This window comes from Bison bison, unplaced genomic scaffold, assembly GCF_000754665.1.
Source record: "Bison bison bison isolate TAMUID 2011002044 unplaced genomic scaffold, Bison_UMD1.0 scf7180017864162, whole genome shotgun sequence".
Classification (NCBI taxonomy): Eukaryota; Metazoa; Chordata; class Mammalia; order Artiodactyla; family Bovidae; genus Bison; species Bison bison.
Window position 1 is genome coordinate 3,830,118 of NW_011494734.1, and position 23,340 is coordinate 3,853,457.

The following is a 23,340-nucleotide window of genomic DNA, read 5'->3' on the forward strand; positions in this document are numbered from 1 at the left end:
CATTTTCTGGCTTTTTAAGAAGTGAATTATGGGTACTTTTGGAACCAGATAATATAAACTTAACAAAAGAAAATAGCTGTCTTTTTGCACTTCCAATGCAAACACTGCCTTGCAGTTATGTAGACGGTACAGACCTACTAGTCATCCATCGTGAAGGCTCTAAAAGATAAGCTCATAAAAAAGCAGAGACAGCTGTGCCATCGCTCTGAGAGTGCCTCAGGGCCTCAGGGACCCCTCTCAAAGCACAGATGAGAAGACCACTGACCGTCTGCCTGTGGAATTGCTAGTTCTTGAGTGGTGCTAGTAATAAGGCCGCCATTGTGTGGATGATACTGCTGATGGCAGTGATTTGTAAGAACGGCCTATCCCCCTAAGAACTAATCTAAGACTACTTCCTTCTGAAAGCTTGAGTCATCAAAAGCTTGCAAGTTCAGGGTGCCAAACGGGCAAAACTAAATTTTGCTAACTTGGAATGCAAGATGTTGTAGCCTATTATCAACCCCCTGGAGCCCACCAGTCCATTAAAATAATGAGACTTGTAATGTCTCTCTTGCAATATTAAGAGCATCTTAATTACTTAATCTCCAGTGAGTGGCAGACATAAACATTTTACGCATAATCTAATCAAAGAAGTACTGAAAAGTGGTCTGTTTTAAAGTCAAAGAGAATTTTCCTTGATACGCCAGCATCAGAAGAACAACTCAAGAAAGCAAATATAATAAAGTATCAGATCTGCTTGGATGTCAGAAAGGCTGTCCTGCCTGTGATATAGGTTTTTATCCTTACAGTTTGGAGGAAATAGATTTTTCATGTAACATTTCTGGAAGCTGTTATAAAAAATAACTACATTTAGAAATAACTTTTTTTATATGTTGCAAATTTTTTTCTGACAGTGTTTTACTTGACAGGTACTAACAATAAACATAAATCACACTAGGAAGCAATGCTTAGAGAGAGCAATGCTAGAGGGTGATCAAGAAAATGAACATGTTTACATACATATGTTTTCTTTTCTTTTTTGGCTATGCCACGCAGCTTACAAGATCTTAGATCCTTGACCAGGAAACAAAGCTGGCAATCCTCCGTGAAAGCGCCAAGTCCTAACCACTAGACTGCTGGAGAAGTCCCCATATATTTTCTTTTAGTGAAAAAATATATTTTACACACTTTGCAGCAGCCCCCATATTATAAAAATATTCCATATTTCTACAATGAAAAAGTAATTGAAAATGAAAAGAGAAAGTTGATTGGTCAAAAATAAAGCTCTCCTTACATTTTATATTTATTTTTAACTAAAATAAATGTTCTTTTTATTCCCTTAACATAAATTCATAAATATTTGGAGAAGAAAAGACAAAAAGCAGTGTGGGTCAGAATATAATCAGAAGGCTGAGAAAATGATGGATAATTTTTTAATGACAATCAACTCTTATTTCCCTTTGTGGGAAAAATCTTCTGTTCCCCTAAACATTCTGATATCAGTAAAGAGCATGGCTTAGCTGTTCAAATAAAGAAAACTAGCAATCAGCCTGGCTTGTCCTTTTTTCCCACACCCATATATCAACAGTCGTCACAACTATAAATTGTCAGCTTAAAAATAAATTCTAACACTCACTTACACGGCTAACCCATCAGCAAATCCATTGATTATGCTTCAGAAGTATATTCTAGATCCATTTCTTACCAACTTTGCTATTACCATTTCTGTCAAGCCACTATCATTACCTGCCTCAAAGAACATTAATAGTTTCCATATTTGCCTCCTAAGGTCTGTTCCCCCAGCCAAGTACCAATCATCTCCTTGAACTGCATCATGCTCCCTCCATTCTGGAAATCTTATAACTGCTTTCCATTTTCTTTTATGTGAATTTAGGATGTCTCTCACTACTAGAATATAAACTTCTTGGAAACAAGCACCTCTTCTGTCTTACTTTCTACTGTATCCTCAGCTTCAGAACACATAGCAGGTGTGCAATGAGTATGTGTTGAAAGAATGAATGAATGAGTGAGTTTCTCACCACGTGCCAGGCACCGGACAAAGTACTTTACATGAGCTGTTGCTTCACGAGGTAGGGCTGTTATGATCTCCACTGTCCAGAGGAAATGCTGGGTTCATAAACTAGGAAGTCACAGAATTGTACAAACCCAGGAAGTACCAACACTTAACATAACTCTGTTTCCAACGTGTGATGTTAGATTGGTTGTTTAATATTTTCCAGTTTCAGTTTCCTCCCATGAGGGAAAAATATCATGGACCCATCCTTCTCTAAGTTTATATAAATCAGGGAGTCCTTGAAAACAAATCGCAGAATCATGGAGCCACAAGTTACTTTAGACAGCCTTCAAAACCTAGCTCTCAATTCCACTAGATACTGCTGAATGAGACATACAGCAGTGCTTAAAAATGTATGAATATAAAATAGATTTTCCAAGGAATATAAATGTTTCATTATTAGAAAATATATTAAACAATTCACTCTATCACAACATTAAAGGAGAAATGTTGTATGCTCAAGTCATCAACTACAGAAAAATATTCAATAAAATTCTTTGCTCACTCAAGAGAAAGCTTTGAGAAAACTAGGATGCAAAGGAAACTTCTTTAGCCTGACAAGAGAAATTTACCCAAAACTTCCTGTAAATATCACAGTTTACAGTGACATGTTAAAAGCACTATCTTTAAAAATCAGGAAAAACAAGGATGACCCTTATCACCACTGCTAATTAACAGTGTTCTGGAAATGTAGAGCTTCCCTGGTGGCTCAGTGGTAAAGAATCTGCCTGCCAAAGCAGGAGACATGGTCAATCCCTGATCCTGGAAGACCCCACATGCGGTGGAGCAACTAGGCCCATGCTACACAACTATTGAGTCTGTGCTTTAGAGCCTGGGAGCTGCAACTCTTGAGTCCATGTGCCCCAGCTGCTGAAGCTTGCGTGCCCCAGAGCCCGCGCTCCACAACGAGAGGCCGCTACAACGAGAAGCTTGCACACTGCAACTGGAGAGTAGCCTCCGCTTGCCGCAACTAAACAAAAACCCACGTAGTAACAAAGACCCAGCACAGCCAAACAGAAATAAGTACATTAAAAGAAAAAAAAAAAAACACAGTGTACACTAGAAATGTATATATATCCCTTTTTTACAAATGGTCCAACAGGAAAACAGTATATGGCCATGGTCTGAAAATCTGTTTAATCAGGAATTGAAAAAAGATTGTTTAAAAAATTATTATTACAGCCTGCAAAACATAAATATACAGGCCAAAAGAGGAGCCAAAGGAACCTGACTTAGATCCATCTATAAGTCATACATACAACACAATGAATTAGAGATTCTGAACAAATATTCAGATTTCTCTAGTTATGTTTTTCCCTCCCCCTGCTAAGGTGGCCTATTTGAGAAAGGAAAGAATGAAGCTAAAATATTATTCTGTTGGCAGGAATTTCCTGGCTGTCCACTAGTTAGGATTTGGTGCTTTCACTGCCAAGGGTCTGGGTTCAATTCCTGATTGGGGAACTCAGATCTTGCAAGATGTGTGGGACAGCAATGAAAAATATATAGAGCTATATCTATTTTCCCTTGGCTATCAAGGCCTCCCATCCCTTGAAAACGACAAGTATGGCAGGAATGGTGGAGAAGCCTATCATCCAAAAGAACTGGCTTGTCTGTGTAAGAATCTTACAAATGAAATCTTAATAGGTCAATCATGAAAATCACAAATATTCCTTTCACCTCACCAAATGTCCTTTGGTCATGCTTTCTTTTTAAGGGTTTAGTAGTTTCCTGCCACCTTCCTAGTATTCCCCCATAAAATAATTTTTTAAAGGGGGAGATGGTAGCTTTATTTTGGTTGGTTTTATAGGGAAGTTTTGCCAATGCCAGGTGATGTTGAATTTGCATTTATAGATAGGTTCTCAGGACCCACAATGTACCGGCTCCTCCTAAAAGCTTGTGTCTCTTGATACAACCGTCCAATAACCTCTGTTGCCGTCCAGACCTCTGTTGCCTGAGCTTCATCTCACTCCCTGAACACAGTCACTCCCTCCTGTCAAGGGGAGTTGGTTTATTTATCCTATTAGCAAAACCAACTGAGTACCACCTCTGGGCAACATCAATGTGTCAGATGCCTTGGTTGGGAATTATTGCCTGAAGACAAAGTCTGAAGGCACTGCCAGAATGAGGACAGTCTAAAACCCCCAGAAGCTGGAAGAATATAATAGGGGAAACGACTTGACAGACTATATGAAACTGTTTAAAAGTCATTACAGAAGCTGTCATGTTTTTCAGCTTTGCATAGGTATGTTTATAACCTCCGGACTTGGCTGATGGCCACCAAATTTTATTTATCACCTGTCATATTTCGTCTCATTCATTATAACTTATAAGTAAGACACAAGGTATGTTAGAGGTTTTGGGGTTTTTTTTAAAGCCAAGATAGCTTCCCCTCCCCAGTATTCCCCATTGTCCTATACACTCCAATTAATGAATTCATCCATCTATCTCTATCTATACATACATCCATTTAATAAATGTTTACCTAATTCTGTGGATGAAAGAAGGCAAATATAAGTAATCTTGCCTTAATGGAACTTACAGGCTGAAGTGGGAATAGGATGTTGACAAACAGTGCCAGGCACATTGCAAACACTACAGACACAGCGATTTAAATAATTACAATAAAATCAGGGTAAAGTCAAGACTATCATAAAAGAAATACAAAACGCTACCAAGTAAGGTGTTTAGAGTAGAGGTCTGGCTTTTGACATGAAATTTGAGACAAGATCATTTTGATACAGTAGGATTTAAAGACATTCCTGATTGAGGGAAAGGTGAGAGTAAAGACACAGAAGTGGGAAATCATGGTGCGTGTGAAGAACAATGAAAATTCTATTTTGCTGGATCGCAGGGCGTGAGATGGAAATAACAAGAGAAACTTACAGAGACCTTAGATTTTTCAAAGGTTCTAAATGACAACTTGAAGAGTTTGAGCTGAAGGCAATAAAATATCACCAAAAGTTTTCATTCTGTTTTTCACTTAAAAAAATTTGAAGTATAATTCTATACAGAAAATGCACAGATCTTCAGTGTTCAGTTCAGTAAGTTGTGTCACAAGTCTACACTCATATAATAAATGAGCTGATGCAGATATAGAATGTTTCCATTACCCTAGATAAGTTCCTCTTGTCTCATTCAAGTTTATTCCCCTCCCCCTCCTCCAGTGGCAACCAATGGTCTGAATTTTATTCCTACTGATTACTTTTGTCTGCTCTTGGACTTCATAAAAATAAAGTCCATAAATACATAGTCTTTTGTGTCTGGCTTCTCTCAGTATGTTTTGAGAATCATCCATGTTCCAAAATGTTTTCAAGCAAGAAACATAATACAATTGTAACCTCACCTTGTATAATTAATCTCTCTCTAATGTATGGAAGTTGCTAACAATGGTAAAATAATTCCAATAGCATATTTCAGGGGAGTGGGATCTGTAGACATATACCAAGGAATTGAATTCCCAAATGATACTGGAGTAGATGGAGGGCTACAGACTTCTCAATTAATTGGAAAAGGAGAGGTGGGGAAGGAAAAAGCCAAAGATCACTTCCCCAGTCAAACATCTGCAAGGTCCAAGTTTAATCAGCTGACATTTCCAATAGGATTAATTAATAACTGCCTGATTTGTCCTGGGAAAAGGGCCCAGGTAAGTGATTGGAGAAGAAGAGGGAGGAGCAAATACAAACTAACACTACATGAAAAAATAGAGAGGAAGGAAAAGAAATAAAAGAGAAGTTTCGAAGATTGAAATATTTCTCAAGCCAAAAGTCATATAGAAATGCAAGGGACCTAGAAAAGCCAAAGCAATCTTGAAAAAGTTAAATCAAGTTGAAGGACTCAAAGCTCCTGATTTCAAAACTTATCATCAAAGCTGCAATAATCAAGACAGTGAGATACTGTCATGAAGAGAGACACAGATCAATAAAACTCAGAATTGAGAGGCCAGAAATAGACTCTTACATTCAAGGACAAATGACTTTTGACAAGGGTACCAGATCAATTCAATGAGGGAAGAACAGCTTTTTTAAACAAACAGTGCTGGAGTAGGGGGATACACGCCTTGCAAAAGAAAGGAGCTGAACTTCTACCTCAAACCATATACAAAAATTAACTCAAAACAAATAGCAGAGCTAAATGAAAGAGCTAAAACTACAAAACTATTAGGAGAAAATAAAGATTAGCAAACTGTTTCTTAGATATAACACCAAAAGCACAAGTACAAAAGAAAAAAACCGAAAAATTAAATTTGATCAAAAATAAAAATGTTTGTGCTTCAGAGGACATGAGAAGGTGAAAAGACAACTCACAAAATATAAAATATTTGTAAATCTTCTATCTGATAAACATCTTATATCTAGAATATGCAAATAACACATATCAATAATAAAAAGACAAATAAGTCAAATTTTAAATGGGCAAAAGATTAGACTAAAAATCACACCAAAGGAAACACATGGATGGAAAGTAGGCATATGAAAAGATGCTCAAGGCCTTCCCTGGTGACTCAGTGGTAAAGAATCTTCCTGCAAATGCAGGAGACACAGGTTTGATCCCTGATGCCAGAAGATCCCACATGCCTTAGAGCAACTGAGCCTCTGCGCCACAACTACTGAGCCTGTGCTCTAGAGTCTGGGTCTACAACTACTGAAGCCTGCGTGCCTGTGCTCAGCAATGAGAAGCTCGTGCACTGCAGCTAGAGAGTGGTCCCCCTCCCCAACTAGAGAAAGCCCTCATGGCAGTAAAGACCCAGCACAGACAAAAATAAATAAATAAATGAAATTTTAAAAAACAGCTTCTATAAGCCTCTCATCCTTACCCGGCAGAGGGCAAATACAATGAAAACCACAATCACAGAAAACTAATCAAACTGATCACATGGACCACAGCCTTATCTAACTCAATGAAACTATGAGCCATGCCATGTAGGGCCACCCAAGATGGATGGGTCATGGTGGAGAGTTCCGACAAAATGTAGTCCACTGGAGAAGGAAATGGGAAACCACTTCAGTATTCTTGCCTTGAGAACCCCAAGAAGAGTATGAAAAAAAACACCAGTATACTAGAAATGTGTATACACACCCTTTTTGAAATGGGTCCAACCACAAAACAGTATGCAGTTGTGGTCTAAAAATCTCTTTAACCAGGAGCCAAAAATAAAAAAAGATGCTCAACATCATTTGCTGTTAGACAATTGCAAATTAGAAATATAAAGAGATGCCATATATACCAGTTAGAATGACTAAAATCCAAAAAGTTGATGATATCAAGTGCTTGTGAGAATGCAGAGCAGTGAAGATTCATTCATTGCTAATGGGAATGAAAAATGGTACAGCCACATCAGAAGACAGTTTGACAGGTTTTTATAAACATAAATATAGTCTTATACCATGTGATTCAGCCATCATGTTCCCAGGTACTTAATGAGTTTAAAACTATGTCAACATAAAAATCTACATGCAAACAATTATAGCAGAAACCAGAAACAAACACAATGTCCTTCAATAGGAACAGTATCTGTTCTACTGAACCAACATAAAGAGCTCCCAATAGCCAAAAGCAGCACACAACGGAATGTTATTCAGCGATAAAAAAAAATGAACTATCAAGTCACAAAAAGTGATGGATGAAACGTAAACGCATAGAGCTAAGTGGAAGAAGCAAGTCTGAAAAGGCTACATACATTCCAATTAAATGACCGTCTCTAAAGGCAAAACCAGAGCGACAGTACAGAGATCACTGGATGTCAGGGGCTGGTTAGAATGGAGAAAGGGTTGAATAAGTAAAGCAGAGGCAATTTTTAGAGTAGTGCAACTAATTCCGTATGGTACTGTCGTTGTGGATAGCACACATGATATTATGCATTTGTCAAAACCCAACAGAATTTACAAAAAGTAAATCTTAATGTATGCAAATCTCAAAAAATCATTTAGGAGATTGGGGGAATCCTAGGATGAAATGTAGAATATGACAAAACAATCTAACTGTACTACAAATGTGTAAAACAATCTTAGTGAACTGGGAGGAGAAAAAACGTGCTGAACTAAAGCAACTTTGGAAATGAGTCTATAAACTAAAGGCAAAAGAAACTGTAGGTAAGGACTGTACGTGCATGCTCAGTTGCGCCTTAGTCTTCTGCAACCCCATGGACTGTAGCCTGCCAGGCTCCTCTATCCATGGCTTCTCCAGGCAAGAATGCTAGAGTGGGTTGCCATTTCCTCCTCCCGGGGATCTTCCCCACTCAGGCACTGAACACACATTTCCTATGGCTCCTGTATTGGCAGATGGATTCTTTACCAACTGAGCTACGTGGGAAGCCCCCAGGTACTGTACCACAAACAAAGTTGTATCTATGGGAATATGGGTTATCAATTCTGACACTTCAACACATGCATACAGGGACTGGACAATTAAGTAAACGGATGGTGGATGGCAAGACCCTGGTTTCTCACCACTGGACTGAGTTTACAGATGGGCTAGGGGAAGAGACTAGACTGATCCTTGGGGTAATGGATTAGAGTGGGAGACATTGTAAAAACTTATGTTTAGCTTCATTTAGATATACATAGTTACATAAGAATATTTACAGACAGTTTATGGCACAAGTTATTATGGGCCTATACATTTCCTTGCTGTGTCAGCTGAGAAGACCTAAAAGCCATGACATCCTAGTGATCATGAGCACACCTAGTGACCAGTCTTGGTTTCCAGCACCATTTTCTAATAAAAGAAACCAGGGCTCCTTGGGAAAATGGATGGATCTAGGACTAGGGCAAGACATACATGAGTCTGAAGGATCTGGTGGTGCCAGAAAGTAAGTGCTTTAAAAAATCCATCATGATAAAGCTATGTCAAAAAGACACAGGAACAAAGGCAGAGCTCCCAATAGCCAAAATGGGAACAATTTGAGAAATACGATGAATGAAGCAGTACTGGATTATAATCCAATGTGTAAAACAAATATCCATGAGTGTATATCAATATAAATAAATAACTGAATAAATTTACAATGAATAGAAAGAAACAAATTTCCTCATACAGATAAATTCTAAGTAGTTTATGTAGATACTCCACTCTTAAGGAGGTGGAGTCTCACTCCCTACTCTTAAATATGAACTACTTGTAGAGATTTCCCTCCAAAGGGTATAGTATGTAACAGCAAGAGGGTGCACAGGGTCACTTCACGGTAGACAGGCCTGATAACCACCACCTCCTCAGAGTCATCACTGTCAGCATCCCCAGGATCCAGCTGGTAGCATGCGCTCTGCGTATGTGTGAAAATGGTTTCCTACCAAGGTGAACTTCCTCCCCCAAACCGACAACTCCATTCGAGTAAAATATTCAACAAATACCAACAGAATGACATTTTATAAAATAGCTGCCCACTACTGCTCACAGTTGTCAAGGTCATGACAAACAATGGAAGTCTGAGAAAGTCAAGAGGAGCCTAATGAGATACAACAGCAAAAGGTGTGGACTCCAAAGAGGATCCCAGAACAAAAAAGCAACATTAGGTAAAAATCCAAGGAAATGTAATTAAGTACAGTTAATAAATTATATCACTTTTGGTCATTAATTGTAACAAATGTACTATACTAATGTAAGATGTTATTAATCTGGGAAATGGGGGGGGGTTGTTTAAGACAATTTTCTGCACCATCTAAGCAATTTCCTGTAAATCTAAAAGTGTTTGAAAATTGTCATTTTAAAACACAAAGGATTTAAATACACATTTTTTCCAATGAAGTTACACAAATGGCAATAAAGGCATGAAGAGACGCCCCACATGTGAACACTGAAGCTGTGAATAAAAGAGTACTATGAAAACTCATAATTGCTTCAAGTTTAAATATCTTATTTTCCCAACTCAGAGGTGATTTAATTCTTTTCTGTGAAAATTCACTCTCTTTGGTTATTTGTGGGGTTTTTTTCCGGCCTAAAATTGCTAGAAATTTAAGTAACATGTAAAAGTTTTAGGCATAATATTTACATTGGCCCTTTGTACCAGCAGGTGGGGCATCTATGGATTCAACCAATCTCGGATTGAAGATATTTGAGAAAAAAATTCCAGAAAGTTTCAGAAGGCAAAACTTGAATTTTCCACACATTAACAAGTATTTACAAAGCATTGACATGGTATAAGGTATTAGGAATTACACTGTTTTAGTAATCTAGAGATAGTTAAGGTATACAGGAGAATGTGCACAGGTTATATGCAAATACTAAGCCATTTTATACAGCAAAGGACTTGGCCACCCACAGGTTTGGATCCATGGGGATCCTGGAAGCCATCTCCCTTGAGTACTGAGAGACAACTGGACCCATCACATTCATTACATTGTGTTGGTTACTTAAAAAAAAAAAAGTGTATTTAAAGAGAATTACATACAAAATGTATAATCCTATCATTGAGCCATAATGCAAAAAGCTTGTGAAATTACACATTCTGAATATTTGCTTATTTTTAAAAGTTATATATGAATATATGTGCTTACTAAACAGAAGAGGTCAATGTAATGCAGAGATGAAAGACCAATTCCACAGTCAGATAACCTGAATGTAAAATATTTGCTCTGACTCTTTGGTCAAGTTATTTCGTCTCTCCAAGTTTTCATTTCTTAGAAATAAACAGCTGGATTTGACTAAACATTTATACAGCTGGAATTCAAACCTAGATCTGTCTGACTTCAACTCATACTTGCTTTACCATAGTGATCCTTTATTGTCTTAGAATGAAGTCTAGGAGATCATTAAGTAAACCCAGGATCAAAATGCTAAAGATTTACCATCCTAGATCAAAAGGCATTCTCTTCCATATTATTTCTGTAACCTGAAACAATCATATCCAAGGATAAATGAAAAGAAACTAATAAAGCAATTTGGGCAAGAGATGTCATGAACTTAATCCCAAATGTTAAAATATTATTTACTTAATTCTACTGTAGTAAGTTGGAGAAGGCAATGGCAACCCACTCCAGTACTCTTGCCTGGAAAATCCCATGGATGGAGGAGCCTGGTAGGCAGCAGTCCATGGGGTCGAGAAGAGTCAGACACAACTGAGCGACTTTGCTTTCATTTTTCAGTTTCATGCATTGGAGAGGGAAATGGCAACCCATTCCAGTGTTCTTGCCTGGAGATCCCAGGGACGGCGGAGCCTGGCGGGCTGCCGTCTGTGGCGTCGCACAGAGTCGGACACTGAAGCGACTTAGCAGCAGCAGCAACTGTAGTAAGTTACCTTAACTAGAATGGGAAATAGGAAAGTGGCGGTAGCTTTCTCAGCTTTCAAAGGTCAGGGAAGTCACATAGATTATAACATTGGAGTTGCTCATAATAAGAGCTGTCCGCTTGATTCCAGTAAAATATTTTGATTACTATACCCAAAAAGCAATTGTCTTGAAATACTATCCTGCCAAAACTCTAGGTTCATATTTTTAACACATAACATTGAATAATCATATTAGATGAAATTGTTTACATAGCATTTTCATTTAAAATTTATACCTGACTTAATCGTGAAGAAGGTTTTACTTTATTATGTGGCATCTTACAAAACATCTGAGTTTTTAAGATGGACTGATTCCAAAATTAATAACTGAAGCTCAATCTATAAGGCTCTTCCATCATTACAAAGATTTTAAAAAAATACATCCATTGTTTGTTCAGTAATAGAATTATTTATATGGAACCTTACAGGAGTTTGAGGCAGATATTTCATAAGCAGAGTTAAGCTAGATTTGGAGAATTTGCTGAAATTTTTCATATTTAATGTTTTTACAAAACATGACCTTTCTCTAAATTCAATTTTCTTTTCTTATACACCAAAAATGGGGTTCTCAACAAAGAACCACATGAAGGACCATATTCTATAGCTGATAATATTTTGAGGGATTAAAAAAAAGGCCCTGTACAAATGCAAGGTGTCATAAAAATATCCATTCATCAAAAATGGTTAGGAAATGAGGAAATCCAGCTAGATCAAATATTTTAATCTTTAAATGTTACCATATAAACCACACATTGATTATCTATTAGTGTCAAGCAATTATATTAAAAAGACCCAAGTATGAACATATTATATAGATTAGCATTTTTCTGTTCAGGATCTTACTGTGCTCAGTGCCACTATGAGGCCTTTTCATCATCACTATATACAGCTTGAAAGGAAACACACCCATTATTTGAGCTTTGAGGCTGACTCGCCTCCAGACAGAGAAGGCTTCACAGGATTCTTATCTTTATCATGATATTCACCAGGTTTTGGATGGTCTGCCTGGATCCCACTGTGGTATTTTTAGCACCGGCCCTTCTTAGAGCAGCCGGGAACCTAAACCCTGAAACCTGGTTTCCAAAGTATTAATTTCTACTCACAAAAATATTGGGAAAACACTTTTTCATGTGACTTGACTTACTACACGAAGTTAATTAAAGCTTGTTAAAAGCCATCTGACTTGCTACATTTACACACACAGGTACACAGACAGACACATACACATGCTCAATGTTTCTGAAATAAATATTCTCCACTGAAAAAGAAGATTTTTAGGGACTAGATGAGCAGCATGTATTTTAAATGTCTCTCTCCAGATCACACTTAAGTATATGTTTGGTTTGCAACAACAGCAGCCCAGTAAATGTAGCCAGACATATATTTTACTTAGAAGTTGCTATGGAACCCTTTCCTAACTGAAAATTAAATCTCTCCATCTGTTTGCATGACTATTCACTGCAGTGCGGAGGGCCAGCTGATCTAACAAACATCCCACTGAACAGATTCCTCAAACCAGAAAAAAATAACAAGCACACAGTAGAGCAAATACAGGAGACACCATGTAATTCTGAAAGACCCAGTCTCCAAAAGGCACCTTAATGTTTATAAAACTGGTGGAACTTTACTTAGGGATATACTTTCACACAGGCAACCTATGATATATATTTCTCAACAATATAATGAATATGATCTGCTATAAATCCAAATGGTGAACTGTCCTGTGATCAACTAAAAAAAGGGAGGGCATTATTTAATAGACAATTTGGTCCTAATTTAGGGTTGTATTTTAAAAATACCAAAAAGATAATAAACCGTATTAAAATACTAAATTGATTCCATATATTTTCCCACTTTGAAAAGCCAAATTAAAGATACTTCAATAAAATAGAACACTGTGATAAGAGACAATATAATTTTAGCTTTATTTTAATTATCTAACTTATCACACATTTATAATGTAAATCATGTTAAAAAGCCCCAGAATTTTCAAAGGCTATTAAGTCTATTCCAATTAATTCTAATTATCTGAATAATTTTATGTTCATAGGATTATAACTACTAGCCTGAAAACTTATCTACCCACAAATACACAAATTTTACCACACCAATTTATAATTCTTGATTATTTCCATTAGCAAATTTATAAATTCATCAAGATATTATATAGAAAGAATTACTGATAATATATTCTGAAGCAGTTTTAAAGTATTTTATGAAGCAGAGTTCATGTAAGTCTCTGAAAGCACTTTCCTTTAAAAAAATTTTTTAACAAAATTTTAAACTGATTTATTTAAATTCTGTTCCTAAAGAGAAATCAATAGGTATTATTTTTCTCCTCTTCAGATGTTTTTTTGTCCCTAAATAGTTCCTTAGTTATTTTTTCATACTATATTTATAGGCTTTTTTTTTCTTTCCTGAAGGTAATTTTACTTATGGACAAGTATTCTTTCCCCTAGTAGCCTAAGAAGTCCTAAAAAGCAAAACATTTCTGTGCCTTACCTAAAATGTCTGTTAAGATGTATTATCCATCTTTGATTTCTCCCATACCAATGAACTTATTTTCTTAAAATAAATGTTTGCTGGTTCACTTTAACATATAGACTTGTACTAAATTTTCCCTGTGAAGCCATAATGTTTCAGATGTTCAGGGGAAAAAAATTTTAAAGAGGGTATATAACTTTTCAAAGTCTTGAACTTGACCTATGGCATCTTTTGGAGAACATGCTATCTGATAAATAAGCAATCTTACTTGACAATTTTATAGCAATGAAAAGTAAGTTGGGTTTTTTTAAGATTTCCTAACAGACTGTTAAGATTTAAAAATTCATTCCAGCTGTCTGAAAATATTCAGAAATAGAATCATTCATTCTGATGGGACTGTGACCTTGTTTTCTAGACTTGGTAAGGAATTCAATCATATTTCTCTACACCTTACCATTATTTTTCTGACAAAATTATCTGAAGGTACGCCAAAGATAAGATCCATCATTAATATAAATAATTACTGGAAAGGAAGTCAGTGTAGTATTATAATCTCGGGCAAGATCCAGCCTAGAGCCAATGTTTTCCAAAGTTTCAAGTTAAAGCTGTGCTAGACAGTCTGGGCCTGGGGGGATACGATTGTTTAGTTGGAGTTCCTTTTTTTTCATCTCACTGGCTATGTCAAATATCTCAGATCTCTTAGAAATAAAATCAAAGAGTCAGGCATCAGAGAACATCGTCATGTGTGGCTTAAAGACTTCCATTGTTTTCTGGTTTCACTGTAACAGTAACATTTCGAAATATAATAGGCATGAATGGTGAAGAAAAAATATTCTGATAAAAGCAATTAAGTATAAGAGGGATATTTTATCTAAATTTTATAGGACAATAAATTAGCAATCGGCATGCAATTTCTACAAACATTAAGAGATTCTTATTAACTTTTTTAGATAGTCAAATATTTCATCCATTAGCCCTTCTCTTCCCTTGGTATTATAATAAATACCTCTTCCTAAGTGCTCCAAAGTAACAGCAAATATAGACGGCATAAAAGTCCAACATTTGCTGCATGTATTTCTGCAACACCTCTTCCACGTTATGTACACAAGTTGAAGCTTCAAAACTGTGGTTAATTTTAAATGTAGTCAAGATGGCAGCCCACCCACATTTCCATGCTTAAAATATAAAATCTTTCATAACTGCTTCTTCACTCCTTACAGAATCCATATAAGCTTGTCATCACACTAATGATATTTCTCCAACCAGTTTCTGTAACTTCCAAAGATTTGCTTGCTTCTTTTGTACTGATGTTATCCACTGGAACCAACTTCCTCCTTGAAACACTTGGTAATCTGTCACAGACGATAGACTTACATGAAAGAGAATTCTAGAAATGCCTGCTGCTGCTGCTAAGTCGCTTCAGTCGTGTCAGACTCTGTGCGATCCCAGAGATGGCAGCCCACCAGGCTCCCCCGTACCTGGGATTATCCAGGCAAGAACACTGGCGTGGGTTGCCATTTCCTTCTCCAATGCGTGAAAGTGAAAAGTCAAAGTGAAGTCGCTCAGTCGTGTCAGACTCTAGTGACCCCATGGACTGCAGCCTACCAGGCTCTTCCGTCCACGGGATTTTCTAGGCAAAAGTACTGGAGTGGAGTGCCACTGCCTTCTCTACTGCCTCCTAAAATGATAAAATTTGTTTTTTCAGATGGAAAACAAAAGCAAAACCAAAGATAAGAGATTCTGAGACCTTAAGCAAACAAGTTACAAGATGAGAATGAATCTTACCTAGTAGATGTCAAATACAAACCTATTGGTCATAAAAACACCTTAGTGGAATAGTTATGGTAAGAAGGCCAAGAAGAAAGGGAGTCTGTGCTAAGTCACTTCAGTCCTGTCTAACTCTTTGCGACCACAGAGACTGTAGCCTGCCAGGCTCCTCAGTCCATGGATTTCTCCAGGCAAGAATACTGAAGTGGGTGGCCATGCCCTCCTCCAAGGGATCTTCCCAACCAAGAGATCGAACCTGGATCTCCTGCACTGCAAGTGGATTCTTTACCATCTGAGCCACCAGGGAAGCCCAAAGATAGGGAGAAATTGGGCTAAAATATTTTTCCTTGAAACAGATATTCTCATATGTTGCTGTTAGGAGAATGAATTATTTCATTTGGAAAAAAATAATAGTATTTATTAACATCAAAAACATACATACCTTTTGATTCAGGAATGTGGTTTGGGGTTGCTCTGCTGAAGAAAGAGATGCAAACACTAATATATAAGGATACCATGTATTGTAATTATGTTTAATTCAACACATCTCTGGTGGCAAAAACTGGAGAAGAAATCCCTTATTTTCTGTAAATAAGACAATGGTTGAATAAATTATGATATGCCATGTAATATCACACCATTATTTTTAAGAATGACTTGGAACTATTTGTTTATAATGGTGGATGGCCATTACAGACGTTGTAAAGTGAAAAATGCAACTTCCGAATTAATGTACATAGAACAATTCTGTTTTGATGAAACTAATAAATACACAAATTTTCATGTAAACTTGTATTTCTGTGTATCTTACAGAGTAAAAATAGCAAAAAATTGTGTTCAGTTGATGATGACATTAATAAATAAATAGATGTTAAAAAATACGTGTACCCCAATGTTCATCACAGCACTGTTTATTATAGCCAGGACATGGAAGCAACCTAGATGTCCATCAGAAGACGAATGGATAAGAAAGCTGTGGTACATATACACAATGGAGTATTACTCAGCCATTAAAAAGAATGCATTTGAATCAGTTCTAATGAGGCGGATGAAACTGGAGCCTATTATATAGAGTGAAGTAAGCCAGAAAGAAAAACACCAATACAGTATACTAATGCATATATATGGAATTTAGAAAGAAGGTAACAATAACCCTGTATGCGAGACAGCAAGAGAGACTCAGATGTATAGAACAGTCTTTTGGACTCTGTGGGAGAGGATGAGGGTGGGATGATTTGGGAGAATGGCATTGAAACATGTATAATATCATATATGAAACGAGTCACCAGTCCAGGTTCGATGCAGGATACAGGATGCTTGGGGCTGGTGCACTGGGATGACCCAGAGGGATGGTACGGGAAAGGAGGAGGGAGGGGGGTTCAGGATGGGGAACACGTGTATACCTGTGGCGGATTCATGTTGATGTATGGCAAAACCAATACACTATTGTAAAGTAATTAACCTCCAATAAAATAAATAAATTTATATTAAAAAAAATAAAGTGGAGAATCAGTCAACAACAACAAAAAAATAAATAATGTTTTGCAGGAAAAAAAAAAGAGCACTGGAGCTTGCTCAAACTCATGTCCATTGAGTCGGAGATGCCATCCAACCATCTCGTCTTCTGTCACTCCCTTCTCCTCCTACCTTCAGTCTTTCCCAGAATCAGGGTCTTTTCCAATAAGTCAGCTCTTCACATCAGGTGGCCAAAGTATTGGAGCTTCAGCTTCAGCATCAGTCCTTCCAATGAATACTCAGGATTGGAATCTATGATGGAGTCCTCTCCTAATGAGGTAAGTTTCTGAGTCTGCCCATATTACAGCAGATACTAATCATCAGAGCAGATATTAAGCACACAGAAAAATGATGTCTCCAAACTATCAAATGACACTTCAGTTCAACAGACCATGAGTGCGCTATGTGGAGGATGCTCTGAAAAACAACGTGGTTACACAGGTCAAACAAATGCCTTGTTCCAAAGGCAGGATTATCCCATCAGGAAAAAGATGCCATGAGATGAAATAGGTGCCCTAATAAAAGCAAAACTCAGAACATAGTGGGCGTCGGTAAGGTCATGGTCAGTGACCAAGGAGGGGTTAAAGACTATGTCTGTGAGCTCCAAAGAGAGACACATAATGAGTTTTCTTCCCAGCAGAAGGCGTAGGCAGGTGATATCTTCCTGTCATTTTGTTCCTTAGTGACAACCAAGAATGCCAATTATGCAGTCTGGACATCAAATATTTACTGAGTCAGCACATGGGCTAGTGTAGGTGTGAAGAAATAAATATACTAAGTGAAATAAGTCAGACAGAGAAAGACAGATTTTACATAATATCACTTACATGTGGAATCTAAAAAAAATGATATAAATGAACTTAATTACAAAACAGAAACAGAGGCATAGAAAACAAATTTATAATTACCAAAAGGGAAAGGAGAGAGGAATAAATTGGGAATTTGGGATTAACAGATATACACTACTATATATAAAATAAATAAGAAGGGCCTACTGCATAGCACAGGGAACTATGTTCAATATCTTTTAATAACCTATAATGGAAAAGAATCTGAAAAAGAATATATATGTATGTATGTATATATATATACATATATATATATCTCTGGAAGTAGATATATATATATATCCAGATGCAGTGGCAGATTTTATTCTCTTGGGCTCCAAAATCACTGCGGACAGTGACTGCAGTCATGAAATTAAGACACTTGACCCGTGTAAGGAAAGCTATGACAAACCTAGACAGCATATTAAAAAGCAGAGACATCACTTTGCCAAAAAAGGTCATAGCTATGGTTTTTCAAGTAGTCATATATGGATGTGAGAGTTGGACCATAAAGAAGGCTGAGCTCCAAAGAACTGATGCTTTCAAACTGTGGTGTGGAGAAAACTCTTGAGAGTCCCTAGGACTGCAAGGAGATCAAAGCAGTCAGTCCTAAAGGAAATCAGGCCTGAATATTCATTGGAAGGCCTGATGCGGAAGCTCCAATACTCTGACCACCTGATGCAAAGAGCCAACTCACTGAAAAAGACCCTGATCTGGGAAAGATTGAAAGCAAAATGAGAAGGGGGCGGCAGAGGATGAGATGGTTAGATAACATCATCAACTCAATGGACATGAATCTGCAAACTACAGGAGATAGTGGAGGACAGAATGCTACCTGGCATGCTATCATCTATGGGACCGCAAAGAGTCAAACATGCTCAGTTACTGAATAATGACAACACATATGTATCTCTGACTTTGACACAAGGCCGGCTTATCATCAGAGCGACAGCTAGAATTGGTTATCTTGGAGTAGAGAAAAGTGGTGACCTAATGAATGTCTTCAGGACTATGATTGTTTTTTAAATTTCTAGCCTTATTTTGAGTAGTCTTAAACCCTTAAAGGTCATGCAAGAAATGCGTGTGCGTGTGTGTGTGTAGCTGAAATCACTTTGCTGTACACCTGAAACAGTGTAAATCAACTATACATTAGTAACAAATAAATAAATAAATAAACAAGCAAACATATTCTAACACCAGCTGTCAGGAAGTTTATTTATTTATTTTTTCCAGAAAGTTTAGAAGCAGGGAACCTGGCCACACAGCCCAGACTGCCTGTCTCAGGAGGTTTAGCTTATTTTCAGTACTGATAAAACAACACCTTTGTTTTGACTGTGGAGTCCCAAGCTGGTGGCACACGTAGCTACTTACATGCCTGTCTTCTCCTGGGAGACGACAAGCCATACGTGAGGGCAGTGACACAGAACGTGAGCCACAGAAGTCGCTCCGTATCTGAATGACTCTACATCTAAAGCACTGGGGCTTCCCTCGTGGTCCAGGGGTTAAGAATCCATGCTTCCACTGTAGGTCAAGGGTCTGATGCATGGTCAGGGAACTAAGACCTCGCATGCCGCACAGTGCATCCAAAAGATAAATAAAAATAAATTTATACCTAGAGCATCATTCTCTCCCCGCAAATAACTAATCCCAATCTTTAAAGTCCTGCAGGGGAGAATCTGTCACCACTTCTAAGAATTCAGAAGTTCTTCCACATGATGAATAATGTTCAAATATTTCTTTGTTGTATGACTCTGAAGGCTTAAAACTACTCAAACTAAGCCTAGAAATTAAAAAAAAATCATAGTCTTGAAGACACTCATTCAGTTCAGTTCAGTTCAGTTCAGTCACTCAGTCGTGTCTGACTCTTTGCGACCCCATGAATCACAGCATGCCAGGCCTCCCTGTCCATCACCAACTCCTGGAGTTCACCCAGACTCACGTCCATCGAGTCAGGGATGCCATCCAACCATCTCATCCTCTGTCGTCCCCTTCCCCTCCTGCCCCCAATCCCTCCCAGCATCAGAGTCTTTTCCAATGAGTCAACTCTTCACATGAGGTGGCCAAAGTACTGGAGTTTCAGCTTTAGCATCATTCCTTCCAAAGAAATCCCAGGGCTGATCTCCTTCAGAATGGACTGGTTGGATCTCCTTGCAGTCCAAGGGACTCTCAAGAGTCTTCTCCAACACCACATCACCACTTTTCCCTACCTTAAGATAACCAATTCCTACGGAAAACAAGACATAAGGAATAAAGGGACATCTGTCTCCCTGGAGACCTTTCAAACTTAACAAATCAATCTATCTTGAGTCCTATGCTGATCCAATACGCAATTAAAACAAAATAAAATTAGTTAACCCCATAAATATCATTATGCTTAACAGATTCTTTATGCCACTGTCCTGCAAACAAATGTTTCTGTGTCATTTGGTGCACACAAGCATGTAAAGTTTTTTAAAATGTCATCTATCCCATCTTTTAGAGAAGAAATAATGAGAACTGAAATGCCTAAAGGGCAAAACAAATAAGAAGAGAAAATACATCTGAAAACATCTGAGAAATTATTAATAAACTCCCCAAACATTTATAATTGACTGTATTAATGCAATGTATTGTACAGTTAGGGGCTTCCCAGGTGGCTCAGTGATAAAGAATCCACCTCAAACTTGATGCTGGAGATTTTTGAGAGTCCCTTGGACAAGAAGGAGATCAAACCAGTCAATCCTAAAGGAACTCAACCCTGAATACTCATTGGAAAGACTAATGCTGAAGCTAAAGCTCCAAAACTTTGGCCACCTGATATAAAGAGCTAATTCACTGGAAAAGACCTTGATGCTGGGAAAGATTGAGGACAGGAGCAGAAAGGGGTGAAAGAGGATGAGAGGGTTGGGTGGCATCACTGACTCAGTGGACATGAGTTTGAGCAAACTCCGGAAGATAGTGAAGGACAGGGAAGCCTGGTGTGCTGCAGTCCATGGGTCGCAAAGAGTTGGACACGACTTAGGGATTGACAACAATACCGGAGACATGGGTTCGATCCCTGGGTCAGGAAAATCCCCTAAAGAGGTAAATGGCAACCCACGCCAGTATTCTTGCCTGGGAAATCCCATGGACAGAGGAGCCTGACAGATTACTGTCCATGGGATCACAAAAAATTGGACACAACTGAGTGACTAAATTAAAAAAAAATAAATTGTAGATGGTTAATCTGATTTTGATCTTAAGTTGTCATTGCCTCAAACATTCCTGGGATTCACAGTGAACCTGAGATGGACATCTATTGGTGTTTGGTTGCCTCACATGGATGCCTTATTTATAAGCGCACCACATATTTCTTTCAGACGTCATTTCAACTTTGGATATAATCTGGAGGGGCTTTGCATCCAGTTCCCTCACCTTCCCCACCCATGGGGCAGCTATGGAACCCCCACCAGATCAATCAAATACCTGCCTGGGATTCAAGTCTTGGGCAGAGTGCTGAGGAAATTAAAATGACTGAGGTTCATCCATTTAATCATTGTCCCCCAGGCCTCCCTGGTGGCTCAGATGGTAAAGAATCCGCCTGCAATGCAGGAGCCCTGGGTTTGATCCCTGGATTAGGAAGATCCCCTGGAGGAGGGCACAGCAACCAACTGCAGTATTCTTGCCTGGAGAATCACATGGACAGAGGAGCCTGGCGGGCCACAGTCCATGGGGTTGTCAAGAGTCGACATGACTGAGCGACACAGCACAGTACCCCGACTGGATTCTTCGGCTATAACATAACACCTGGCTTCCTGCTTTCTGGAGGGGACCTGGTTACTGCCATGCTGAAGTCTGGTGACTGAGTCATCCCGTAAATTCTGTGCTCTCCTAGTGGCCATGATATAAATTTTTTTTCTTTAAGTCAGTCAAAGCTGGGTTTTTCGGGTTTTTGCTACTCTAAATTCTTAATATTTTCACATTACATTATTGACAGCCTTATTTAAGGTTTTTTTTTCACTTTTTTATTGACATATAGCAAGTTACAATGTTGTGTTAGTTGCAGGAGTACAGCAAAGGAATTCAGTGAGATATATACACATATATCTAATCTTTTTAAGATTTTTCTCCATTATAGATTATCAAAAGGTATTGAAAATGGTTCCCTGTGCTACACAGTAGATCCTTGTTGTTTATCTGTTTTATATACAGTAGTGTGTATCTGTTAATCCCCAGCTCCCAATTTACACTTAGTTTTGTTATGGGGCTTCCCTTATGGCTCAGCTGGTAAAGAATCTGCCTGCAATGTGGGAGATCTGGGTTCAATCCCTGGGTTGGGAAGATCCCCTGGAGAAGGGAAAGGCTACCCACTCCAGTAGTCTAGCTTGGAGAATTCCATGGACTGTATAGTCCATGGGGTAGCAAAGAGTCGGACATGATTGAGTGACTTTCACTTTCACTTTGTTATGAGTAAGACAAATGTGGGCTGGTACTTGCTGCCCTCCTGGGAGAGGTTGAGTATAAGACTGCTGGAGAGGCAGGATACCTGTACTTGTGTTACTTTAAAATCATCTGGCAGCTTGAATCTACCAATGAATATATGTAAACCTTACTGGGGAACTCCTGACTCATTCTCCTTTCTGATTTTCACTTTCTACCTCTGTTCCAGTTAAAGATGAATGTTAGGCAAGATTCATATTGGAAATCTGGTGAGAAGACCATCCAACTTCTTTCTATAACCTGTCTTAAATCCTAGTAAAAGTAACAGTTACATCTAAACTACTGTTGAACAGTTCTTTCCAAAATAATGTGACTAGGGAATCTCACAGCAATAGCCTCTGGGGCTAGCTCACTAGTGGAGCAGTGCACTGAAAACAGTGATGGGAACATTAATAGGAACTGAATGGAACATACAGACTGTAAACCCATCTGCATAAAAGAGTCTCCAAAAGAAAATCTGAGCATCAGGAAGCTCCTAGCAGGACCAAGTGAAAAAAAACAATACAACACGACTTTTCAACCAAGACCAATCCCAGAGCAGCTGTAGCACTTTCACACTTGGAAACCTGGTTTACAGTCTTGTTAACAGTAAGACATATGAAAAGAATAATTAAAAGACATCAGAGATGAGTGTCAACAAATGTGGCTATAAATATCCTCCATGAGAGTGCTGAATTTCCTCTGGGAAAATACTAAATTGAGAGTGGATAGTATCAGTTAACAATGGGAGAGATCAAAATTACAAAAATGGAGATAATATTTCAGAAACCAAAGCAATCCCAGGAGTTTCACACAATATTATTATGGCCTCACCACAAATCCAAGAGACTCAGTAAGTCAGAAAGGCATTCAGATGGATGACAATACTGCTGCCCTTCAGTCCTCCCCACAGCAAAAGGGCCATGCTCTCTCCTAACTTACCAACATCAGAGCAATCCTGTTTTTTCCCACAGCCAGTCGCTGCTATCAGGAAACTT

The 23,340-nt window shown here is 38.1% G+C and overlaps 1 protein-coding gene across 8 annotated transcripts in view; it reads right to left on the bottom strand.

Annotated features, from left to right (window-relative positions):
- The window catches only part of NRCAM (neuronal cell adhesion molecule), a 316,273-nt gene that overhangs the window by 205,562 nt on the left and 87,371 nt on the right, over window positions 1–23,340 (bottom strand). The gene's annotated exons all lie outside the window — the stretch shown is intronic.